Source organism: Ixodes scapularis, unplaced genomic scaffold, assembly GCF_016920785.2.
Source record: "Ixodes scapularis isolate PalLabHiFi unplaced genomic scaffold, ASM1692078v2 PGA_scaffold4__175_contigs__length_147842914, whole genome shotgun sequence".
In the NCBI taxonomy this organism is placed as follows: domain Eukaryota; kingdom Metazoa; phylum Arthropoda; class Arachnida; order Ixodida; family Ixodidae; genus Ixodes; species Ixodes scapularis.
This window is the reverse complement of record NW_024609879.1, coordinates 120,382,227-120,390,518: the sequence shown is the minus strand read 5'-3', so window position 1 is coordinate 120,390,518 and position 8,292 is coordinate 120,382,227. Positions and strand designations below refer to the sequence as shown.

The window sequence follows — 8,292 nt, the reverse complement described above, 5'->3', positions numbered from 1 at the left end:
GTTTGTTTTTTTCTTTCTGTTACCACTCAATGTTACCAACACGCTCTTCAGTTAATGTTAAAGTTTAACCTTTTTTTAAAATATATTTACATATAAGTTATATACTTTTTTATGTTCTAAATGTGAATTAGCCCGCTACTATTTTTGTGTGTGCTTCATAAATTACGTTCCCACAAGTTACGGATGCATCTAGAAACATTGGTCATACTTCAATTGAAGATTGTTTCTTCACGAATGCTTCGCTTGATCCCATTAAATAAGAGAGTGACAGAACAAAACGAAATAAAGAATAATAAATTATTTAGCTACTTACTCATTTGATGGCTACAAACGCTTTCTTAAATTTTGTTGTAGTGAATGTCACTATACCCCTGAAGTTTGGTTGATTAAGATAGCTTCTATCTTAAATGTTGAAGTTATCTGAGTTACGGAATTTTGATTTGAGTGCCCTTAAAGGAAACGCAGGTTTTTGATTGTTAGATATGCACATGTGCGTAGTAGGTTTTAAAAAATTAATAAAAGCTACGTAAACGCTGTTAAAACCTGCAGGAATGGACACGTAAAAGTCCACATGAAAGGCGGAAAGCAGAAAAACGGAATCGAATTAACATTTCGTAATGTTTCAATGTGATTAATTTGCCAAACGCTAATCACTTAACTGCATGTTGCTCTCTTTTCTAGGTGATCGTTAAAAGACCCAATTTAAGCATTTTGTCAAATTATTTCGTGTGTCAAACAAAATGCAAGAAAATACGCTGATTGAAAATAACTGCTTGAATAAATGGACTTTTTCTTTACAAGAAACAAAATCCTGATTAATAAAATATAAAATAATTCTTTTTGTATGGTTTATTTTACGTTGTTTTTGCACAATCACCTCTCATGATTAGGCTGTTAAATAAGGAGTGCGCTGCAATTATGTTGTGCGAGACATTGATGTGACATGAATGTGGGTCCTCCACTTATTGCACAAAAAAAAAGCATCAAAACGTCAAAAAAAAAAGACTAAATAGAATATTGCGCTGTGAGATTTCTCTCGAACCATTAACTGCTTGTACAAGAATTGTTTCCGAGAGACGAGAACCGTTCTTTTCCGCATCGCGACAACAAACTACCAATTCCCGAAGGTCCAGACTCCGCCAGAATATAGCGCCAGCGGTTGGGACAAGATGTCAAAATTGCAGAACTTACCGTTATCTGTGTAAAATGTAATAATCCAAAAACTAATTTAGTCGACGAGAAAACGCCATCGAGCTGGAGAAGCAGACGGGGTACGTCGGTTTTTGACTGTATCTCTAAGATGGCGCCACCATTGAGGAGCACAGCAGTGTTCGTGTCGTCGTTAGTTTCAGTTTTGTTGTGGGGGTGGCGCACAAGCTAGAAAATGTAATTTTTCAAATTCACTACCTGGTTTCAATGCTATTTTGTTTCGATATGATGGTATTTTTCCTCATGGAAGCTTCGTTAACTTCTATATACATAACCTGTGGTCATTGTTATTTTTCCTGCGATAAAACTATTTGCGATAAAGTGAAAAGGCACACAAAAAACGAAGACAAATGCTTTTTCCTGGATCTTCATCCGCTTTTTATTTCATCATTAACCACGACCAACTCGCCCAGCTTTCAATCCTGCTGTAAAACTATTTTTGTTTTTTGTTCACTATGTGAAACAAGCTGGTTCTGTATTTTTCTGGATCCGAGGTGAGCATGTTCTTTTGGATTTCACTTGTCCAGCATAATGCGACTAGGAAAGCGTCGGCTGATTATCATAGCTAGAGCGAAGTCTGAAAATAAAATAAAGCGCTTTCGATCAACCTTTTTACAGTTATATTCGAAACAGGGACGGCTGTCGCGTGAGGAGCGGACAGGTTTTGTTAAGGCAGCATTCTGGAGCACCGAAATGCGCCTTTTATAGAATAGTGAAGAAAATAGAATCGCACACTTGGCGGGGGGATATTACACGACACGCGGTGCAGCTTGGGGTCAGTTGAGTCTATACGCTGTTGTGAGGTCTGTCCTAGGGCTCCGCTTCGCTTAAAGGGATACTGAACCGAAATTTCGAGCTCACTAAACAAGGCCGGGCGGATAGGCGGGAAGCTGCAAAACCAAAAAAAAAAATCACTCATACGGCGATATATCTAACGGATCGCCGTATTTTTTTGGAAAATAAGTGCGCGATTGAGCCTGGCCGACAAGGTCGACGAGACAAGGCACGTCACGATTCCCATTCTCTCTCCACCGCGCTACGTCCCGTCAAGCTGGTGAACCGAAGCGAGGAGGAGAGAAGCGAGGCCGCTTCTCCTCATTTTCAAATTCTCCCGGACGACAGTTACGTCAAAGAACTCGCTTGATCGCGCCCTTCTTTTCCAAAAGTACGGCCACCCGTTTGAGTTATCGGTATACGAGTGATGTTTTGGGGTTCGTAGCGTCCCGTTCAACACTTCTGCAGCCTTTGCGAAATCCAAATTTTGGTTCAGTATTCCTTTAAAACCAGAGGCTTGACGTGACCACCCAGGTGCCATGCGCAGAGTCCAAACGTGGTCTCGTACGCTTTGTGCGCTGCAGCTCTCATTTGGTCTGTGATGAGGGCAAATGCTACTTCAATACGATGCTTGAGGACATTAATTTTTCGATGCGGCCCTTATATACCTCGGCTTCACGAAGCCCCTATACAAAGAAATCACAAATTGTGAGGTCTACTGATCTGCAAGAATCAACGAAAGAATATAAAACACTTAGGGACAAGGACAGACAGCACAGTTCTTTCAACTATCAGCGAACATTTACTGATGTCTCCTTCAATACGTACAATCTCCCTCCCAAATAAATAAACTGCGCTGAAAGAAAGTGAAAGAACTGTGCTGTTTGTCTCTGTACCTAAGCGTTTTTCTTTCACATTTCTTTTGATTTTGGTATTTTTACCAACTCGCTCTATGTTCTTTCTCTGGTGATCTCACTACTCTAAAAAGACCCGAAAAGGGCCTTTTTTAGAGTAGTGAAGAACATAAAATCACAGATTTGACGGGGGGATATTGCACTACAAGCAGTGCAGCTTGGGGTCAGTCGAGTCTATATGCCGTTGTCAGGTCTCTCCTAGGGCTCCGCTTTGCTCAAAACCAGAGCCTTTATGTGACCACCCAGGCGCCATGTGCAGAGTCCAAACCTGGTCTTGTAAGCTTTGAACGCTGCAGCTCTCATCTGGTCTCTGATGAGGGCAAATACAAAGAAAGAAGAGTTTTCGTCTGTCGCGTAGGCGGTCTGCCCTCTCCGCGCTGGGAACAACCACTCTAGTCGGTGTTCAGTGCATAACAAAGTTTATTCCCACGAGAGCCAAAGATATAGCCCGTACTTGGGGGGCCATAAAAAAAGGGTGTTATCGCTTGATAACAACAAGTAACATCTAGATAAGTAAATTTGACGGATTCCACAGGAATGATGACGCTGCAACATTTCTTCTCTTAATATTGCAACCGTTGCATAAGGTTCCTGGTCCGCGTAGACCGTCGTAATGGCGGCGGTTCTTGAACGCCGGCGTCTGGAACCTCTGGCTGCCTTGCCGGCTCCACTTGTGGTCGCCCCGGGCTCTGGGTTGGAAGGTCCATCGAGTCGTCGTGGCGGCCTTCCTGTGTGTCCACCGTCCCATGTCTGGTCCCGATGTCGACGAACCGTTCCTCCTGGGGTCTTGATGACTAGCATTCTTGAGCCCAGATTGGACATGACCGTGCCGGGTGACCAGCTGTCGCCTTTACCGAAGTTCGGGACCCATACTCCTGCTTCGAGGTCCGCGGCTTCTCTTTCCTGCAAGTTGTCATGGAACATGGGGTGTGATGGTACACACATATCCAAGCGTGACCCAATTCGGTACCCCAGAAGTAGTTTCCCCGGCGATGTACCCCCTGGAAGGGGCGTCCTGCGATAGTTGATGGGGAATTGTGCCAGCCTCCTTTTTAAGTCTCCCTTTTTTATCCTTGCGAGGCCGTTCTTAATCGTTCTAACGGCGCGTTCCGCCAACCCGATAGATTGGGGGTGGTATGGTGCACAGCGGAGGTGGCATACAATGCTACTGTTCATGAAGTTTTCGAAGTGTTGGCTTATAAAGTGGGGTCCATTGTCTGTAAGTTCGGTCTTTGGGAGTCCAAATCTGCTAAGTATTTCTCGAAGTTGGGTTAATGTAGCTTCGGCCGCAGTGGTTCGCATAATAGAAACTTCCATTCGCTTCGAGTGGGAGAAAATCACAATTAACAGCATTTTGTCGACAATGGGCCCCGCAAAATAGATATGCAGTCTCGACCATCTTTCTTTCGGTTCTGGCCATTTCAGTTGTGAGCACTTGGGGTGCATTGGGGCGGCTTGTATGCAGTCTTGACAGCTTCTACTGAGTAGTTCCTCCTCACCGTCAAGTCTGGGCCACCAGAACGATGACCGAGCCTTCCTCTTCTTGGCAGCGACACCCTTGTGTGATTCGTGCAGCAGCATCAGCATCTCCTGGCGGGCCTTGGTTGGGTTCATGAGGCGCCAGCCCAGTAAAGTAGCCCTTGGTACACAGACAACTCGAGATTTCTGCAAAAGTACGGTTGCGAGAATGACCAACTTTCTCGAAACCTATCGTGCCAGCAGTCCTGCACATATTTCATTGACAGTAACAACGTGACGTCCGTTCTTGTCAGGTCTTTCAACCGCTGTGCGGAAATAAAGGTCTTGTCTACCTTGCTCATCGTTAACATGCATTCTAAAAGTTCTTCTTTCCCGAGTGGTCATTGGCAGGCGACTCAATGCATCGGCGTTCGCGTTTTGTTTCCCTGGCCGAAATTCAACATTGTAGTGAAAATTGCTCAGCAGCAAGCAAATTGGGTTATGGGGATATTCATACAGCGTGTAGTTGGTCAGCCATTTAAAGTTGCGACGAGTCACACGCTGTAGATGAACAATTTAGCCAGTGCAGTACAACCGCTAGACTGGGGTCTTTAACGTGCTCACGCAGTAGTGATACACGACCGCACGCCGGAAAGATGCTCATCCAGATCTAAACGGGCAGGGGTGGGGCTCGAGCCCAGGATCCCTCTGTTCTGCAGCACGAGCCTTCGCTCCACGCGCGTCGAGCTGGGTGTGCGCTTTAGCCCACTCGGCCACTGATCCCCCAGCTCAGCAGCAAGGCCCACGGTTGAATCCTCCCGAATGCCAGCAGCGGAATTGGCCGGTCTTCTCGTAGCAGGCCCACCAATGGCTGATGATCCGTGACTAAGGTAAATCCGCGGCCTAGTAGATACTCCCAGAAATTGGTGACGTCAAATACAAAAGCCAGGACCTCCTTTTTCAGCTGTGAATACTTTTTCTCCACTGGCGTGAGCGTTCCGGATCGAAACGCTATCGGCTTATTGATGCCTTGAACTTTGTGCGACAGCACGGCTTCCACTCCAGTGGATGACGCCTCACATTCTAATCTGAGAGGCATGTTAGTGTCGAAAAATGTTAGGACCGGGGACGTCAACAAGACAACTTTTGCTCGTTTCGCAGATTCCTCTTACCGCGGCCCCCATCGCTACTTTTGATATTTTCTGAGCGGCTCGTATAACGGTGCTAACCAGGTAGGCACGTTCGGAAAGAACCGGTGGTAATATGTAAGCACCCCCTGGAAAAAATGAAGCTCGGTTACATTTGTGGGTTTCGGTGCCTTTCTGATGGCTTCTAAGTTCTTCTCCATCGGGTGTAGGCCTTCTTTGTCAATCCTATGGCCCAGATAAGTGATGTCTGGTTTCCCGAACTGAAGTTTTAACCGCCGAAGCCTGACCTCCTTGTCCCGAAACCGCTGCAACACACGCTTTAAGGTGTCGGTCCCTTGTTGCTCTGCCACTAGAACATCGTCTAAGTACACCTGTACTCCTTCTAGTCCTGCCAATATGCTCTTCATCTTCCTTTGAAAAATCGCCGGCGCCGAGGCAAACCCAAATGGCAGACAATTAAAATAAAAAATCCCTCGGTGCGTGTTGATAACCGTTAGTTTCCTAGAATCTTCGTCTATACTTTGTTTCACCTTGGGTCGGAGCGTGGCCGACGTTATGAGCCGAAGGGCCAATCTAACGGTGAGAAAGGCACGCCATAATGGCGTGCTCTCCGCAGTTGATAGGACCAGCGGTGTTAGCCGTCTTCCTGTGCGTGCTCCTCGGCCGGCTAGCTGGTCCTATCAAAAGCGAAGATGGCCATGACATGGCACTTTTTGCTCTGTTTGATTGGACCTTCAGCTCATAACAACGGCCACGCTCGGAGCTAAGCTGAAACCAAGTATAGTTCCACCTGGTTGTTGGCGTCTCGGAGATCTAATGTGCTGAACACTGTCTGGCCGCGCAACGAAGCAAACATATCCGCTATATGCGGTACAGGATATTGTTCGGTGTTGCATGCCACGTTTGCCGTCAGCTAGAAATCTCCACACAAGCGCACCGAACCGTCCCCCTTCTGCACCGGCACAATCGGGGCTGCCCTCTCAGAATGACTGACAGGTGAAAGCACTGTCGACTCTAACAACCGATCTATCTTCGTGAAGAGCGTAAGGAACTGGCCTTGCCTTTATAAACTTGGGCACCGCCGCTTCCTTCACGTGCAGGTGCACTGGTGCTCCCTTGATGGTCCCCAGTCCAGGCTCGAATAGGTCTCGGTACTCGACCAGCGGGCTTTCCACGCCGTCCGATGGTCCTGGAACGACACTTGACACTGTGGGGTCCAGCAGGTTCAACTTTGCAATCACGTCTCGACCGCAAAGGCTTGGTCCCTTGCAATCCACAAACACCAGCAACGCTGGTGCGATGACGTTTTTAATGGCCGCTCGCATGCGCAACTCTCCGAGAACGGGTAGTTTCCCCAAGTAGCACCGGAGTCGCAGTTTGCTTTCGGGGCCAGCGCCGGCCAATGCTCCTCGTGCTGATAGTAACCTCACGCGAAATCACACAAACGGGGAGCCAGTGTCCACTTACATGGTAAGGGGCACACCATTCCAGCATATCTGTCTTTCGACGGGAGGCTCGAGTCTTGCCTTTTTACAGGAGTGTACCACGTACACAGAAACCAAGTCCACCTCTTCGCTTTCCGCTTCCGCTACGGCTGCTACCGCTGTCTTCTGTCGACCGGCCGACGAAAAATCTTTTTTTTTTTCTCTGCACTTTTTTTTTGCAAAATGCCCTTGTCGGCTGCTTCTGAAGCACTTCGCAAGCTTGTGGCGGCACGTCTCCCCTGAATGTGATCTGTTGCTGCAACGCTCGCATTAGTTTTTCATTGACCGGTCATACCTTCTTTCCTGGTCAACCGATTTTTCCGCCATTCTGTTTAACTCGGCTTCGGTCTTCACCTCGTTCCCTTCCATATTCTTTACCTCTCTGGTGGCTACTTCGGCCGTGGTCGCCAAATCTTCTGCCTTTTGCCGTGTGAGATCTCGCTTTGACAGTAGCTGCCACTGAACCGTCTCATTTTGCACTCCGCAAACAATACGGTCCCTTAGCATTCGGTCTAGGCTGCTGCCGAAATTGCAGTTATCAGCTATTTTCCGCAGTTCCACAATGAAATCTTGTACGGACTCGCCTTCTTGCTGCTGACGGTTGAAGAATTTGTAGCTCTGCGCGATTTCATTCGGACGTGGAGTGTAGTGCTCATTAAGAATGTCTACAAGTTCTTTGTACGCTAGTTAGTTTATCTTCCGTGGTGCACACAATCCCTTTAAAACATCAATCGTCCGGGCCCCCAACGCAGCCGCCAACAACGCGCGTTTTGTCTTCTCCTCCGTAATCTCATTGCCCTCGAAATAGGCTTCTACTCGAATCCAATATGCATCCCACTTATCTGTAGTTTCCTCGAAGTGGGGAACATGAAACGCCGTCGTCGTTGTCGCAGTTGCCATTGCTGCAGTGGCCCGTTGTGCCCGTCGTTGCTTGCGTTCACCTTGTCGCCACTGTTAAGTTTTCGTCCGTCGTGTAAACGGTCTGCTCGCTCCGCACTGGGAACACCACTCTGGTCGGTGGCCATTCCATAACAAAGTTTATTCAATGAGCCCCAAAGATATAGCCCGCACTTGGGGTTGTTATAACAAAAGGGTGTTATCGCTTCATAGCAACAAGTAACATCTAAATAAGTAACATTGACGGATTCCGCCGGAATGATGACGCTGCAACAGTCTGTGATGAGGACGAATGCTATTTCATACGATGCTTGAGGACATCAATTTTTCGACGCGGCCCTCATATACCTCGGCTTCACGAAGCCCTATAAAAAGAAATCACACTGTGAGGTCTACTGACCTGCAAGA

At 47.2% G+C, this 8,292-nt stretch overlaps 1 pseudogene; it reads right to left on the bottom strand.

Moving 5' to 3' along the window:
• Positions 1 to 6,966: 6,966 nt before the first annotated feature.
• On the bottom strand, positions 6,967 to 7,848 carry LOC115332389 (annotated as a pseudogene).
• Positions 7,849 to 8,292: the final 444 nt, after the last annotated feature.